At 38.6% G+C, this 18542-nt stretch overlaps 1 long non-coding RNA gene across 1 annotated transcript; it reads left to right on the top strand.

Moving 5' to 3' along the window:
- The first annotated feature begins 15117 nt into the window (after positions 1 to 15117).
- Positions 15118 to 17017, top strand: LOC145722220 (uncharacterized). The gene is made up of 2 exons (XR_014146327.1): positions 15118 to 16367; positions 16904 to 17017. It is a non-coding gene; the product is annotated as an uncharacterized LOC145722220 (long non-coding RNA).
- Positions 17018 to 18542: the final 1525 nt, after the last annotated feature.

Genomic DNA, 18542 nt, shown 5'->3' with positions numbered 1-18542 from the left:
TAAATGGAAGTTTGTACCCTTTAGCCAACCTCATCCCATTTCCCAATCACATCTCACCCCCACTACACACACACACACATATCCCTTCTGGTACCATCATTTTATTTTGCTCAATGAGTCTGGCTTTCTTAGATTCCACATATAAGTGATATACAGTGTTTACCTTTCTCTGATTTATCTCACTTAGCATAATGTCCTCAAGGTCCATCCATCTTGTTGCAAATTGCAGGATTTCCTTCTTTCTCGTGACTGAATAATATTCCACTGTGTATATAGCCACCACATCTTCTTTACCCATTCATCCATTGATAGACACTTAGGCTGTTTCCATATCTTTGCTATTATGAATGATGCTGCAATGAATATGGGAGTGCAGATATTTCTTAGATATCTTGTTTTCATTTCCTTTGGATGGATACCAAAAGTAGGATTGCCTGGATCATAATAGTTCTATTTTTAATTTTAGGAGGAACATCCATATTGTTTTCCATAGTGGCCGCACCAGTTTACATTCCAATGAACAATGGACAAGAGTTTCCTTGTCTCTCCATGCTTGCCAAAATTTGTTACCTCTTTGTTTTCTGATGATAGCTATTCTAATAGTGGTGAGGTGAAATCTCATTATGATTTTGATTTACATTTCTCTGATGATTAGTGGCGTTGAGCATCTTTTCATATACCAGTTGGCCATTTGTATGTCTTCTTTGGGAAAATGTCTATTCAGTTCCTCTGCCCATTTTTAAAGTGGGTTGTTTGTTTTTGCTATTAATTTGTATGATTTCCTTATATATTTTAGATAGTAACTCCTTATCCAATTTATGATTTGCAAATACGTTTTCCTCTTCTATAGATTTCTTTTCTATTTTGTTAATTGTTAATTGTTTCTTTTCATGAGCAGAAGCTTTTTAGTTTAATGTGGTCCCACTTAATTATTTTTCCTTTCATTGCTTGTGCTTTTGATGTCATACCCAGTATGGTACCAGTACCATACTGTTTTGATTAATATAGCTTTGTAGTATAGTTTGAAATCAGAAAGTGTGATGCCTCCAGCTTTGTTCTTTCTTAGGATTGCTTTGACTATTCAGGGTCCTTTGTGATTCCATAGGAATCTTAGATTTAAAAAAAAATCCGTGAAAAATGTATTGGAATTTTGATAGGGATTGCATTCAATATATGGTTGGTTTTGGGTAGTATGAACATTTTAACAATATTAATTCTTCCAATCTATGAACACAGGATATCTTTCCATTTATTTTTGTATTTTTTCATCCAAGTTCTATGGTTTTCAGTTTACAGATTTTCACTGCCTTGGTTAAATGTATTCCTGAGTATTTTAGTGGTTTTGATGCTATCATGAATGAGATTATTTTGTTTTTCAGATATTTTGTTGTTAGTGTATAGAAATGCAACTGATTTCTATATGTTGATTTTGCAGCCTGCAACTTTAATTTGTTGACCAGTTTAATAGTTTTTGGTTGGTCTTTAGGATTTTCTATATATAAAATCATATAATTTGCCAAGATAATTTTACTTCTTCCTTTCCAATTTGGATGCCTTTTATTTCTTTTTCTTGCCTAATTGCTCTGGCTAGGACTCTAGTTACTGTGTTGAATAGGAGTAGTGATAGTGGGCACACTTGTTCCTCATATTAGAGGAAAAGCTTTCAACCTTTCACCATTGACTATGATGTTAGCTGAGGGCTTGTCATATATGGCATTTATTACGTTGAGGCATATTCCTTCTTTGATCAATTTGTTGATAGCTTTTATTCTGAAAAGATGTGTTTCGCCAAATGTTTTTTCTGCATCAATTGAGATGATCATATGATTTTCATCTTTTATTCAATTAATATGGTGTAAGACATTTATTGACTTGGATATGTTGAACTATCCTTTCATCCCAGGAATAATTCCCACTTGATTGTGGTATATGATCTTTTTAACGTGCTCTTGAATTCAGTTTGCTAATATTTTGTTTAGGATCTTTGCATCTATGCTCATTAGGGATATTGGCTTGTAGTTTTCTTTTCTTGTAGTTTCCTTATTTGGCTTTGGTACAGGGTAATGTTGGCCTCATAAAATGGGTTTTCAGTTGTTCCGTCGTCTTCAACTTTTGGAAGAGTTTCAGAAGGATTAGAAGAGTTAAAGATGGATTGCTATCAATTCTTCAAATGTTTGGAAGAATTCACCAAGGAAACCTGGGCTTTTCTTTGGTGGGGGACTTTTGATTACTGATTCAATCTCCTTATTATTGGTATGTTTCAATTTTCTATTTCTTTATTATTCAGTCTTGGCAGGTTGTACGCTTCTAGGAATTTATGTTTCTTCTAGGTTATCCAATTTATTGGTGCATAATTGTTCATAGTAGTCTCATGATCCTTTGTAATTCTGTGGTTGCAGTTACAATGTTTCCTCTTTCATATCTGATTTTATTTATTTGAGTCTTTTTATCTTAGTCTAGCTAGAAGTTCGTCGATTTTGTTTATCTTTTCAAAAACTCAGCTCTGAGTTTCATTGCTATTTTCTATTTCTTTTCTGGTCTCTATAATTTCTGGTCTGATCTTTGTTTTTCTTTCCTTCCTTTCCTTCCTTAGTTTGTTTCTCTTTTTGTAGTTCCTTGAGGTGTAAAGCTAGGTTGTTTATTTGAGATCTTTCTGTTTTCTTTGTGTATGTGTTTATCCCTATAAACTTCCTTCCTAGAGCTACTCTTGCTGTTTCCAACAGGTTTTAGTATGTTTTGTTTCCATTTTTAATTGCTTCAAGATTTTTAAAATTTCCCTTTTGTTTTCTTCTTTGACCCATTGGTTGTTCAGGACTGGGTTGTTTAATTTCTACAAATTTGTGAATTTTGCAGCTTTCCTCCTGCTATTGATCTCTAGTTTCCTAACATTGTGGTCTGATACATACTTGGTATGATTTCAGTTTCCCTAAATTTGCTAATATTTGTTTTGTGATGTATCATATAATCTGTCCTGGAGAATGTCCTGAGTGCTCTTAAGAAGATTGTGTATTTGGGGCGCCTGGGTGGCTCAGTCATTAGGTGTCTGCCTTCGGCTTGGGTCATGATCCCAGGGTCCTGGGATCGAGCCCCACATCGGGCTCTCTGCTCAGTGGGGAGCCTGCTTCTCCCTCTCCCACTCCCCTGCTTGTGTTCCCTCTCTCGCTGTCTCTCTCTGTCAAATAAATAAATAAAATCTTAAAAAAAAAAAAAAAGATTGTGTATTCTAGTGTGGTTGGATGGAATGTTCTATATATGTCTGTTAGATCTATTTGGTCATAAAATATAGTTCAAATCCAATGTTTCCTTATGGATTTTCTGCCTGACAATCTATCTATTTTTGAAAGTGGTGTATTGAAGTCCCCTACTATTACTGTATTATTGTCTGTTTCTCCCTTCAGATCTACATTTGCTTAATATATTTAGGTCCTCAGTGTAGGGTGCATATATATTTAAGATTATTATGTCTTCTTGATGAATTGACTCATTTATCATTATATAATGACTTTCTTTGTCTCTCGTTATAGTTTTTGGCTTGAAGTTTATTCTGTCTGATATAGGTATGGCTACCACTGCTCTCTAGGCTTCTACTTGCATGCACTATTTTTCCCTTCCTTCACTTTAAGCCTATGCATCCTTAGGCTAAAGTGAGTGTTTTGTAGGCAGCATATAGTTGAGTCTATTTTTTTTTTTTAATCCATCCAGCCACTTTATGCCTTTCTTTTGGAGAATTCAATCCATTTATATTTAGAGTAGTTATTTATAGGTAAGGACTTATTCATGCCATCTTATTAATTTCTTGCTGTTTTGTAGTTCCCTCTTTCCTTTCTTTTGTTGCCTTCCTGTGAACTGATGATTTTCTTAGCAGTATGCCTTGATTTCCTTCTCTTTATTTTTTGTAATCAATTGTAAGTTTTTGCTTGTGGTTACCATGAGGCTCACATGAAACATCTTATAGATATAACATTCTATTTTATGCTGGTAACAACTTAACTTTGACTGCATACAAAAATTCTGCCTTTTTACTCTCCTACCTTTTATGGTTTTTATATCATCATTACCTCTTTTTATATTGGTATTCATTTAAAAATTATTATAGCTATAGTTATTTTTAATATTCTTATCCTTTAACCTTTATACTGGAGTTAAGTGGTTAACACATCTCCATATTATGGTATTAGGTATTCTGAATTTCACTATATATTTACCTTTACCAGTGTATTGTATATTTTTAGGTTAATTGGTGTCTTATTATTTCTGCTTGAAGAACTCATTTCAGTATTTCTTATAAGACAGTTCTATTGAAATGCTAAGTGAAATAAGTCAGTCAGAGAAAGGCAAGTACCATATAATTTCACTCATATGTAGAATTTAAATTTCTACAAAAAACAAATGAGCAAAGGGGAAAAAAGAGAGGCAAACCAAGAAACAGACTGCTAACTATAGGGAACAAACTGATGGTTACCAGAGGGGAAGTGGGTGGGGGGATGGGTAAAATAGGTGATGGGGATTAAGGAGTACACTTGTGATGAGCACTGGGTGTTGTATGGGTATTGAATCACTATATTGTATACCTGAAACTAATATTACACTGTATGCTAACTAACTGGAATTTTAAAAAAACTTAAAAAAAAAAAAAGACCGTTCTATTGGTGATAAACTTCCTCAGTTTTTGTTTGTCTGGGGAAGTCTATTTCTCCATTTCTGAAGGACAGCTTTGCCAGACAGAGTGTTGTTGGTTGGCACTTTTTTTCTTTCAGCACTTTGAATATATCACCTCTTTCTCCTAGCCTGCAAGATTTCTGCTAGAAATATGCTAATAGCTTTATGGGGGGGTCCCTTGTAAGTTACATGCTTCTTTTCTTTTTGTGCTATTAAGATTCTCTATTTGCCCTTAATCTTTGACAGTTTTATTTAATGTGTCTGGGAGACAATCTTTTTAAGTTGAGTTTGGTGATCTATGAGCTTCATGAACTTGGATATCCAAATCTCTCCCCAGATTTAGAAAATTCTCAGCAATTATTTCTTTAAGCTTTCTTCCCCCTTCTCCTTCTTGTCTCCTTTTGGAACTTCAATAATTTTCAAATTGTTTCTTCATATGCTATCCCATAGATTATGTAGGCTTTCTTCATTCTTTTTAATTCTTGTTGTTCTCTGGCTAAATAACATCAAAGTTCTTGTCTTCTGACTCAGGTTCTTTCTTCTGCTTGTTCCATCGTGATATTGATGCTCTCTAAGGCATTTTGCATTTTGTTCTTTGAATTCCTCAGCTCCAGAATTTGTTTTATTCTTTTATGATTTGTCTCTGTTAAACTTCTTGGGTTTTTGTTTTTTTTTTTTCATGTATCGTTTCCCTGATTTTGTTGAATTGTCTTCCTGTGTGTTTTGGTTTTGGTTTTGGTTTGGTTTTAGGGGTTTCTCTGTGGCTCATTCAGTTTCCTTAAAACAGCTATTTTGAATTCTTTACCAGGTAAATTGCAGATCTCTACGTTTTGGGCATCAGTTGCTGGAAGATTATTGTGATCCTTTCCTGGTGTCATTTTCCTTGCTTTTTTATGTTCCTCGAAGTTTTGCATTGTGGTCTTCATATCTGGCAGAGTCACCTCCTCTAATCTTTACTAGCTGCCTTCAGGAGAGAAATAACTTCCATCAGCCCTGCTAGGGATTCTGAGGCTTTCTTAGATCCTCTGTACAGCTGTTCCATACTTCTTGCTCCCTCTTGTGGCAGAATTCTTAAGCTTATATGCCTTCTCTTGATCCTGTAATGCACCAGGTTGAATGCTGACAGCTTCCTTTTTGTTTTTCTAAAGGTGGTATTAAAACTCAAATTTGTGGTCTCTCTCTGGCCTGCAGATTCCAGCTGGCTCTCTGTAAATGCTCACTAGCCGTATGCCAAAGATTGCTTTCACTGCTGTCATCAGAAAGTACACACAGGAAGTTGGATATGGGGTATGGATTTGTGTGTGTTGTGTGTTTGTGTTGCACTGAGGACTGGGGGTGCCCATGGGGCAGGTGGAAGGATCTGTGGGTAAGGTGTCCCCTGCAGCTAGTGGGCTGGTTTCCTGATGGAGTCCACAACACAGTTAGTAAGATCCACATCCCTTTAATACCCTCTGAGAATCCTATCTGGTGCTCTCTCAGCCTCTTCCATTCTCCAGTCCTTAGGTTTATGATTCAGTACTCTCTGGATAGGCTGAGAGAAAAATGAGCTCCTTTCATAGTGTTCTACACTTTTCTCTCACTTTCCCTTGTTAACAGGAGAAATCATAGGCTCAGATTTCTCTTGGCCTTAAGCTGTGCTGTCTTAGGGGAGAGGTGATGACTCTGTTCCTCTTCCTTTTCCAATGTGTCAAAACTCATTTTTTTTTTTTTTACTTCAATATTGTCCTGGAAATTTTCTAGAAACCTGGACTTCTATAATGGCTCTTTTGGCCTTGATGATCTAAGACAGTGTTTTGCAGGAGCTCCTAGACTGTGGTTGAGAGGGGCTGGAGTGGCTCACAGGCCACTATAGTGTCCATAGCTGAGACCAAGGTATATGCCTATTACCCATTATACAGGTGGTAGAACTCCTCCAGGTTCCTTGGTAAATAGTGCTAGATCCCACATCTCCCACCTAGGCCCTTTTGTTCATGGATGGATGTCAAATTATTGTTGGTGGGGGGGGCACAGATGAGGGATGTCTTATTCAGCCATAATGCTGACATCACTCCACCCCCAGTGTGTATCTTTTTAATTGCCCTTACCACGCTATATTATCAGTATAATTAACTGTGGGATCCTTGGCATTTCCCATTTTTGACTCGTTGGCACTTAACACAGTATCTGGCACACAGGAACTCAAATATTTATTGAATACATGAATGAACTAGTTATCAGAAGATACTTGGAATTTTAAATGGCATGTTTAATTGGGGAAGGCATTAATTAAGATAAGTGAAGCCTAACAAGGATAATAAATAGAAGTAAGTAGAAATAAGAAATAACAGCATTGGTAGGTCTGTGTGCAATTAATGAAAGAAAAGGTTACATGGAGAAGGCAGATATATGGATGCGAAACCTTGATTTGATAGCCTGTAAGAAGTCAGTATAAGTTTTTAACCAGCAACTGATGTAATAAAAGCATTTGTTTAGGGATATTTATTTAGTACAGTATAAAATTTGAATAGGAATAGTCTGTCATACTAGAATTCTCAAAGTCATTCTTGGTTTCCATCAGCTAAACTGGTCAATGCTGGTGGTACTGAGAAATGACTTTGGATTGTGAGCTGTAGCAGTATGCTAGTTCAGAATCTCGGTTTCTTTCCTGGATTTTTAGCAATACCCTCCTCACTCATCTCCTTCTTTACTATTTCCTCACTCCCATCACTTTCTGTGCTCCTACCAAAGAGATTTTTCTAAAAACGAGTTTAACCTGCCTAAAAAATTGTCTTTTGCTAACAAACTCCTTAGCATATTACACACAGCCCTTCACAACCTAATGCTGCCCAACATTTTTGGATTTGTGTCATATCACTCATCTCCATATATGTATTTAAAGTACACCATGCTCTCATGTTTATCTGTGACTTGCACATACTGTTTCCTTTTTCTGAAATGCACCTCCACCCTTCCCCACTTGAAAAAAACAGTTCAAATGTCACCTGTTTTATGAAGCCATCCCCTCCTCCCCAGGCAGATTTAAACAGATGGATCATGCCTTAGTCATCTTTGTATTTTTAGAAGTTATTGCAGTATCTAGCATAGTACTGGCTTCTACTAGGAACTGAAATTCAAAAAAAATATAAAAGATGAATATTACTGTTACATTTTGGGAAAAAATGTAAAACAGGTTTACATAAAGTAAAAAGTACCATCTACACATTCCTGCAATACTCAGGTATAATCACCATTAAACCCAATTTTGTGTGTATTATTTTACACACTTTTTATGCATTCACATGTGTGTAAAACTACATGTGTGTAGTTTTAAAAATTCAAGCCTAATGTTTTTGAATAACTGAATGAGCGAATAAAGGAACTTAAGATGTTATTTTAACAGTACTATTAGTTAAGGAAGTCAAGAGTCCTTATAGGGATAGAAAAGAAACAATAGAATGTGAGTATTGAAAAAAACCCCTGCAATTTCATGACTTGTTTGCCTATGTTGTCCTTTCATACAATCAACTATAATTTCAAAGCTGTAAACTATATGGATTCATAGGTGGAAATTTATAACAAGTTGCAACAATAAAGATAATCCTTCCTATATATCTCTTTCTGAATACCCATTTTCATACCAGTACAATAAGAAGAATTCCACCTTGTAGGATTTTGAAACAATTAGAGATAATGTATTAAAATGTTTGGCACATACCAGTGGGGAGAGGGGTGGGGTATGGGTTAAATAAGTGATGGGGATTAAGGAGTGCCTTTGTGATGAGAACTGGGTGTTGTAGGGAAGTGTTGAATCATTATATTGTACACCTAAAACTAATATAACACTATATGTTAACTAACTGGAATTAAGATAAAAATTAAAAAAGATGTAAATAGCCAAGAAATAAAATGTTTGGCACATAATTGAGCAATAAATTATAATTTGAATTGATCAGGTGTTTTACAATAATGCAAGGGCAAATACTGTAAAGTTATCCTGTTTATTAACATTATTCCCTCAACATAATCATTCTGGATTTCTTTCACTCTTTAAGTCAGCTTTCAGGAATATCTGGCAATATGAATTTGAGTTTTATAATTTGCATAAAATTATAGCTATCCTTTTTGCTTGTCCTACCTCCTGCTGACTCATAGAATCAGCTTTAAAATAGAAAGGCTATATTTATTTTGCGTAATGTTGCTACAGCAATGGCTAAAAATAACTTTGATGTGCTCTTAATAATTAAGGCTGCATCTCGACTTTGTTCTAATCGGGAAATAATTCATAAACCAATTTGGATAACTGGGAACTGTTAACATGCAACAGATCTAATTTCTCTCTCCCTTCTATCCTTTGTATATTATTTTAAGGCAAACTCAAGTGTGGTCATAATAGACCCTTAGTAAATGAAAATGTTTTGGAGGAAAATATTATATACATAGTTTTCTATGTGTATAATTAAAATATTGATTTATAGGAAAGATACACTAGGAGAAATTCAGATTATAATTCCCCCCACCTTGCTACAATAAATTGTTATACTTTTGTAATTTTCATGTGTTGTTACTTCATTTTCCTAATCAGAGTGTAACCTGTTTGGGACAGAAACAATGTCTTAATCCTTTTTGTGCCACTTCCAATACCCATTAGAGTGCTATTTAGTTTTTAATGAGTAAATTGTCTTTAAATGTGGTGTTGACAGTGTAATCTTATTTCTAGAAATACATTTTACTTATGAGTTTAGAATGCATCTATTCCTTGTGCTAAACCTATTAGGTGATTGCTCTTATTTTAGTGAATTATTTATCCATTATAATTACAAAAGCAAGACTGCTTTCTGGGATATTTTTTCTTTGAGTGATATCAATGTATGTAACTCGTTATTTAGTAGGGAATTATCTTGGTTCTGGCTGCTGCCGCTATTTATTGATGCTACATTCAATTTTACCAGTGTACAAGTATCAATAAACCATTATCATTACTTTCATATGTATTTTCCAAAATTTTACATGGTTCCCATCTCCACACATTAACTGTCCCTTTTATTGGCAAATGATACTTCTAATAGGTGTTGCAATTTTTTTTTTTTTAAAGGTTTTTTAATTTATTCATTCAAGACACAGAGATAGAGATAGAGAGAGAGAATATGAGCAGGGGGAGAAGCAGAGGGAGGGGAAGAAGCAGGCCCCCCGCTGAGCAGGGAGCCCCACGCGGGGCTCGATGTGGGGCTTAATCCCAGGATCCTGGGATCATGACCTGAGCCAAAGGCAGACGCTTAACCATCTGAGCCACCCAGGCGCCTCAGGTGTTGCAATTTTCCATGGGACCAAATTTGTATATAAATAATTTGTGCAGATATGAACCCTTTCACATTTTCTGTCTCTCTCTTCCTCCCTCCCTCCCTCTACCCATCTGTCATGCTCTATATACTATGCTAGGTACTATAGGGGATAGAAAGAAGTGTTAAGATTTGGTCTTGTCTTCAAAAGCTTACCATCTATTGAGGAAAAAAAAATGTGTGCACATAAAAAAAAGATTAAACACCAGAGCAGTCTATGATATGTCACAAGTAAATAATACAAGCTCACACACTATAGAGAAATCCAAGAATGATATTTTGGGCTGGAATGATATGGTTTGTTGAATGAATCTGAGGGATACTCTGATATAATGGGGAAAGCATTATGACAATGAATTGGAAGACCAGGTTTTCACCTCCACAACTTAACTAATTAGTGTGACCTTTTGTGTCTTGTGCTTTCTAAACTCTTCTCATCTGCAAATTGGGAACTATGATCATGTTACCTTCTGTGTCTGCTTCTTTAATTTATGAATAACAATCAAATAAGTTATATAAAAATGTTCTGAAAATATTAAAGTATGACTCCAACCTAAGGGTGTGCTGTTTTAATTTTTCATCACCTACCATAGTTTTATGCTCAAACATCACTAATTTAAGAGACATTAAAAGTTCAGTAGGAAGAGAGGAGCAATGCTGATACATTATATATATATGTATGTATGTATGTATTGATGTGGGAAACAAAGGCAAAAGAAAAATTATTAAATTTCCTTACTACCTACAGCCCATTGACAAGTCCTTGAAACTGGCAGAGTGACATTCCTCTAGGGACTCAACCGCCTTGACGTTAATACTTTGCTAAGGGCAAAAGGCAATCCTAGCCTGACACCACCGCCCCCCCCCCTCCCTGCCCCCAGGATCCTGTAAGTCTACTTTAACATATAAAAATTCCTTTATCTCTAAACCCCCCAAGATACGTGTTGGCAATCATCCCCCAAGCATATGGCCCACCGATATACATCTGAAGGATCTCATGACTAAGGTTTTATTAGATGGTAATATATGACCTTTTCCCAACAATAGCTAGCCCCCTCAAGGTCCTGGAAACCTTGCTTCCAACATTCCTTAGAGATTTACACTATCCCTAACCCCCTCCCAATTTGTATATAATGGGCCACTCCCCATGATCCCAGTGCAGCTCTTTCTGCCCATGGGTCCTGTTCCCGTGCTTTAATAAAATCATCTTTTTGCAGCAAACACATCTTAAGAATTTCTTGGCTGTTGGCTTTGAACCCTAACGTCTTGCCTACATTATGTATGTAATTTAATAGGGGCAGGAAATGACAAAGTAATGGCAGGTCTGTGATGCAAATCTGCCACTGCGGAAAACTCATACTATACTTGTAATTATTTAGAAGTTAATAATAATTGTTACAAATAATATAATTACAGCCATTATTTATTGAGTCTTTACTATGTCCCAGGGACTCTGTTAAGAACTTCTTGTACATTTTCTAATTTAATCTTCACAACAATCTTTTTTTTTTTTAAGTTTTTTTTTTTTTTTTTTTTTTTATTCATGAGAGACAAAGAGAGAGAGAGGCAGAGGGAGAAGCAGGCTCCCAAGGAGCAGAGAGCCCGATGCGGGACTCGATCCCAGGACCCTGGGATTATGACCTGAGCCGAAGGCAGACGCTTAACCATCTGAGCCACCCAGGCGCCCTTCACAACAATCTTAAGAATCAACTGTTATTATTCCCATTTTTCACAGAAGGGAAAACTCTGGGTCAGAGAAATTGTCATTTGGCAGGGTCACACAGCTAGTTAAGTAACAAGAGCAGGATTCCAACCCAGATGTGTCTAACTTCTGAGTTTGTATTCTTATCTGGTAATTTCCATAACTTCAGTATATCACAAAAAATGCAACTCAGAGCCAGAAGAAGTGGTTTGATGTATTTATTAAATCAGAAAAAGAACTAGGTATTTAAATATAAATTATTTTTAAGCAAAGGTGAAGTGAGAAACTATAGAGGAATCAGAAAAGCCAGTTTGTGGAGGACTTCTATGCCATGTATAAGAATTTAAACTTGATTCTGTAGGTAATCAGGAGCCATTGAAGGTTTGAAATATAGAAACCTGATCATTGCCTACCTGGCATTGTTGAAGGATTTCTTTTCCTTTACTGCCCGTGGTTCTTGGTCACACTGCTTCGAAGAATGAAGAGGTAGACCAGAGGAAGAGTGGTAGGCAGCAAACTAGTTTATTGAGCGATAGCAAAGCAGTTTATTGAGCTATTGAGTGATAGTACAGAGCTCCCAAAGAAGGAGGGGACCTGAGAGGGTTGCCACCGGAGTTTCTAAGACTGGGGGTTTTTATAGGCTTAATGGCAGCTGTTTAATCTGATTAACCCTCCATGTGCCTGTCACCCAATCCAGTTTTTATCATCTACCTATCACATGGGGAAGGGTGGAGGGCTCCTTCCAGGGTGGTGTAAAATCTTTTTAAGGGTTCATTCAACTTAGGGTGGGGTGGGGTTGGGGGGAGGGGGTCATCCCCACCTGCCTTTCTTCCAACTATCCTCCATTAGCGTAAGAGTCTGTCTCAACAAATAGGTGAATGAATGAGATTTGTCTTCTAGGGTGGAATGTGGTTAGGAGGGAAGTACGATGAAAGTAGGAATACTCCCGTGAGTGTTTGGGAAAAGATGTCAGAGCCTGAACCAGTAACACACAGGAGCTGGCTGGCACTGACCGGAGAGCCAATTACATACAGCTCTTCTCAACTCCAGGTGCAGGGACATCAAGTTGGTAGTTTGAAATCTGCCGCGGTAGGAGAATTTATACCACAGATCTCAGCAATCACTACAAATTAGGGCTTTCTTTTTGGAGAGCTGATTTACCAACATAGTACTGGCCTGAACAGAAGGAACAGCAATTGGACTGGAAAAGAAGGAATACTTAGTAGAGAGGTTAATGAGGTGAAATCAGCAATAATTATCATTAGCTGATTGATGGGAGAGAAGTGTTGTCACCAGCTAGACCCCATGACCTGACCTTTACTGCTTGCCTGCTTGCACCCATAAGGCCTTTGCCCCACTTTTTTCTGTCCAGCTTATCTCGTAACTCAGGCAAAAGGCCCTAGGGGCATAGCATCCTGGGAAGGAAACCGAAACTACCCCTCAAGCGATAGCAACTGCCTGGGCAGAGTTCAGCTGGCCCAGACCACCCAGACCAATTTGAGATTAACCCCAACTCACACCTGCACAGATGGACCATGGACTGAGCCATGGAATGACTGACAGTTACCTTTACCTCATTATAATAGTAAAATCTCCACCCAAGGAGGAGCACAAGCCTCATTTATATAACATACAATGTTAAGGCATGTTTCCTTAAGGCGCATATGTGACCTCGTGCCCACCCCTACCTACAATGACAACACTTCCCTATCCAAATATTCATCCTAATGCAAATAAAAGGAACCCATTCAGCCTTGTTCAGGGAGTCATGTCTTTGAAGTTTATTCATCATGATCTCCTTATTTGCTGCAAATAAAGTTTACTTTGTTTGACTACTCCACCGGTATAGTTTCTGTGACTTACCGACCGAAGAGCAAACTCAGAGTAGTTCAGTTACAGTGTCAGTGGGAGAGATTATAAAATGATTTATCAAATTATTAGCTTGGATGATTCAAATGGGACACTGGTGCCTCTTACCAGGACAAGGAGCTCAAAATAGGAGAAAGTTAGTGAATTCTCTTCAGGGAAAATTGAAGTCATCTGTAAGACATGATGGTAAAGATGTCCAGAAGACAGTGGCTATATAGATTTGGAACTAAAATGAGGTCTGGATTCAATATAAAATATGGGAATCATGAGGATATAACTGATAGTTGAAGTCATGGGAGTAGATAAACATTTAAAACAAAACAAAGTAACAGAACCCTGGGAAAGGCTGTGGCAAGTCTTCACATTTCATAAAGTAAATATAAATGAAATCATATGCCTTTTTGTTTAAAGACAGGTTGAGTAAGTAGGTAGGATTATATCTGTAAATGCTGCATTCAGAATAAAATTACACTGCAATGTAAATGAATGTTAAGGAATATTGGTATCTGATGAAAACAAATATTATAGATCAGATTTATAAGACCTGTACAAGGTTTATCAAAATGACACTTTAAGATTTTATTTACTTATTTGAGAGAGAGAGATAGCGAGTGGGAGGGACAGAGAGAGAGAGAGGATCTCATGCAGACTCCATGCTGAGCATGGAGCCTGTTGCGGGGCTCGATGGATCCCAGGAAACTGAGATCGTGACTGGAGCCGAAAACAAGAGTCGGAGGCTTAACCAACTACGCCACCCATGCGCCCCTCAAAATGACACTTTAAAACAACAAAAAGATTTTTTAAATATCCAAAAGAAGTTTAACTTTTATCAAACATCTGAAAGAACAAAAACATTCTAGAAAATACAGAGAAAAATGTAATTATAAGGAAGTGTATCCTATACTTAACTCTATCTTGGCAGTGTATTTTAATTGTTTATTTCTTTGCTTCTCTCATTTGACTTTACTGGGAGTGGGGGAATGTTGTGTCTTTTACCCAAGTTTGGGGCCTCGTCCATAGTTATATAATCAGAAAAAACCTGTTTCTTCCATGACAAGATGGGAAGTTTGAACAGATTTACCTGGGAGGTTCCTTTCAAACCCTGAGAGTCTATGAATAGGTGATAGAAATAGAAAGGATAGAAAAAAAAAAAATAGAAAAAGTACTAGTTTCTTACTTACCACTTAAAAGTGGGCTTAGTCCTTTGTAGCACCGAAGGGCCAATGTTTCAAAGCTACAGAAAGGCAGTTGACTCTCAGCTTAATATTACAGTGGTAAGAATTTTTTTTTTTTAAAGATTTTATTTATTTATTTGACAGAGACAGAGACAGCGAGAGCAGGAACACAAGCAGCGGGAGTGGGAGAGGGAGAGCAGGCTTCCCGGGGAGCAGGGAACCCGATGTGGGACTCGACCCCAGGACCCCGGGATCATGACCTGAGCCGAAGGCAGCCACCCAACGACTGAGCCACCCAGGTGCCCGGAATTTTCAATTATTCAATTAAGAATTAACAATTATAGCTACCCAACAGAGGCTGTTTCAGGAGGTGGCTATCTTGGAAATAATTTGTAATGTAAAAGCTGATCCTTAGATAGTTTTAGTATAGGTCTTCCCAATCTTTTTCATGCCATTGTCTACACAGAAAATGGTTGTACAGCCTATCACTCAATATCTCAAGTATGCCTTTGTCACACGTTCTCAGGACTTTGGGAAAACTAATCTAGTCCAACATCCTCATCTGCAATGGGGGAAAACTGAATCTTAGAGGATGCAACATTTTGGGATCAAGACTTTTAACATTAACGCTGGGGCTAGATAGTGTCTCTGCACAGCTAATTAGCCAAAGTCTCCTTCCTAGAAATTAAGCAGGGTTGGATGTCAGGCTTGCAGACTGGGTCTGGGATAGTTGCAATGGACGGGAGGACGGTCTACATCAGTACTGCTTTAAATGCGGTCCCATGACCACTGGCATCAGAATTTGTTAAACCGTGAGGAACTTGTTGAAAACAGAGATTCACGGGCCTCACACAGACATATTTAATTAGGCACTGCGGCAAGGCCAGGACACCTGCATTTTTAGGTTTGAAAACACTCCCTACTTCCCACTCCCCCACCCCCGCCCCAGCAGTATCGTTGGGCTCTAGAGCTCCAGCTCCGGCTTGAAGTGAGCGGCTCCGCTCGTCGCGCAGCACCCGCTAGCCTCACCTCGCAGCAGCCCGGACGGCACAGTTATGCCGCGTCCTCGTTGTAAAATTGTCTGTTACGTACTAGCCCTTTCGGTCGTCACAGGCGGACGCCAGCCAGCACTGCCCTACCCGTGTGAGGCCGCCGCAGCGCCTCCATCAACCTCCTGGCCCCGCGGCGGAAACGACTGCGGAGGGTGGGGGCCGGGGGCAGAGGAGGCTCAGCTGCGCCCCCTTGAGGCCAGGACCCTCCGCAGGAGAGCCGGGTTGCGGTTTCCCTTCTCCGCCCCCGAGCTCCTCCTCCTTTGCAGCCCCGGCCACCAGGGAAGCCACTACGGCGCCTGCGTCAATTCTGCCTTGCCCCGCCCCCTACTACCAACCGGATGCTAGCGGATTTCCCATGGTGCCTCGCGAGTGGCGGGCATGAGAGTAAACTGCAGAGGGTCGCCAGCGGGTTCTTCTAGTCATTGTTGGAGTTCTGGTTGTGCCGCAGGGCTCTACGAGATTGGCGCCCGGTCGCTGCTTTGTGGGCTGGTGCAATGGCGCTTTTCCGGGGCGTGTGGAACGTGCTGAGTGCCCTGGGAAAGTCCGGAGCGGACCTCTGCGCGGGCTGTGGAAGTCGACTGCGCTCTTCTTTCAGGTGGGACCGCTCGCGTGCCACCTCGTGAGGTGGCACGGCCCAGGACGCTCTGGGATTGGAATGTATACTTTTTGTCCTTCCTACGAGGTCCGGGCCACTATGGCTCTTTGACTCGGACCTCGACTTTGCCTAGGTGGTTTTGAGACCAGGCCTTACGCCAGTAGTCTTTCCGGCCACCCTCCACCTTTCCCCTTCCTTCCCGCCCCACCGCACTGTCCAACCTTGTAGCACCCGTCCAGAGTTCTCTGCGAAGTCGCGCCACGAGCCTCCCGCCATCAATATAGGCGTTAAGGAGGCAGGGGCCGGGAGCTGAAGTATAGATGCTTTCTTCCATTTTGCCCTTCCTAGCAGGCATAGATAGAGCTTTGAGACTTCAGATTTGCAGGTCTTCCTTCTGGTTAGGAAAGGGTTTTAAGTGTCACAAACACGGTGTCATCTGTAGCGTCTTGATGACATCTCATTTGGGATCTGTGTTCATATACTAATGAATATTGTCAATTAAATACTTGATATTGGTTATTTTTTTTTATACGTAGTTTTGCGTACGTACCGAGATGTTTTTCATCCACCGCGAATAGTTATCCAAAGAAGCCTCTGACTTCATACGTTCGATTTTCTAAAGAACAGCTACCCATATTTAAAGCTCAGAACCCAGGTAAGGAGTTTTGGAGCATTTACTCTTTTCTGAAGTAATAAAGAGGACACTAAAACAGTTAAACTTCAAACCTGATTTGCATTTTCAAAGCATCCATTGACTGCGGAAACACAACCATTACATTTAATGGTCCGTAAAATAGGAAGTAGGACATATTTTTTACCAAGTAGAAATGCCTTAAAAATAAATTACGAGGTAATGAAAGCTATTTTCATTTTACTTTTTTATTACTATATATATATATTTTATTGAAGTATAGTTGACGCGCAGTGTTATGGTAGTTTCAGGTGTACAACATAGTGACTCTAGTGATTCCACAACTCTCTACATTATGCTGTGCTCACCGCAAGTGTAGCTACTAACAGTCACCATACAATGCTGTTACAGTATCATTGACTTTATCCTCCTGACATTTAATGAAAGGTATTTTAAAAATAGCTGCATGTGGAGTGGAAAGCATCCAGGGAAGAGGATGAAAAAGCTGAATTTAGGGGATTTGGTTGCCATTGGCATGGAGCACCATTGATAAATCATCTTATCTCTTACTTAGCTCCTACTTCAGGGAATTGTTAACGAAGTTGCAATGAAATAATCTACGTGGATGTGTTCTATAAACTCTAAAGCTCTATACAAATTACTGCTAATTTCAAGAGCTTTTTCACTGGAAATTGGTTGAATTCCTGAAAAAAGAGATTTCCAGGTAGTATGTTTGTTGACTCCCTAGAAAGGCTGTGGGCCTGCCTTTGGGGTTATAGTGGTGTAAAGATAATAAATTAATAACAGTCAACTTTGTTTATGATTTCTAAAAGCCCTTTCACAGGGCGCTTGTGCAAACCAAATGAGCTGTAATGAAAATTCTCACATTATAAAGAATTGGTTTAAGAGACATGTTTCAGAAGTACTCACATCTTTTAGAATATGGTAGTTCAAACTCAGTGGTTTGTTAAAATGTTTACATAAATCCCGGTTGTTCCAGTTAAAATGAGGAAGGAAATGGGGAATAATGAATTGATTTTAGAATAGTTTGTTTGCAAATAGTATTTCTGTAATTGAAATACAAGGTGATGTTATATGAATCAAGACTATATTTTATTGTTTAGTCAGGCTTTATGAACTTAATAATTCCTGAAAGACTGGGAAAAAAGTTTTGTTTGAAATACGAAGTAAAAAGCTTGAAGAAGTTGATTACCCAACTGCTTAAACTAATAATTTCTGAGGACTGTTTGGGGGTATGTGATATACTTCTTAATTTTTAGATAACAGATTTTAACAATGTTGAATAAAATATGAAATTATCAAATTTAAATTAGTTGATTAAAGAAAACCTAAATCGGGGCGCCTGGGTGGCTCAGTTGGTTAAGCGACTGCCTTCGGCTCAGGTCATGATCCTGGAGTCCCGGGATCGAGTCCTGCATCAGGCTCCCTGCTCGGCAGGGAGTCTGCTTCTCCCTCTGACCCTCCTCCCTCTCATGCTCTCTGTCTCTCATTCTCTCTCTCTCAAATAAATAAATAAAATCTTT

This window comes from Leptonychotes weddellii, chromosome 6 (assembly GCF_054177405.1).
Source record: "Leptonychotes weddellii isolate Sample4059 chromosome 6, ASM5417740v2, whole genome shotgun sequence".
NCBI classification, from domain to species: domain Eukaryota; kingdom Metazoa; phylum Chordata; class Mammalia; order Carnivora; family Phocidae; genus Leptonychotes; species Leptonychotes weddellii.
The sequence above is the reverse complement of the archived record's forward strand: the minus strand, read 5'-3'. Positions and strand labels throughout refer to the sequence as shown.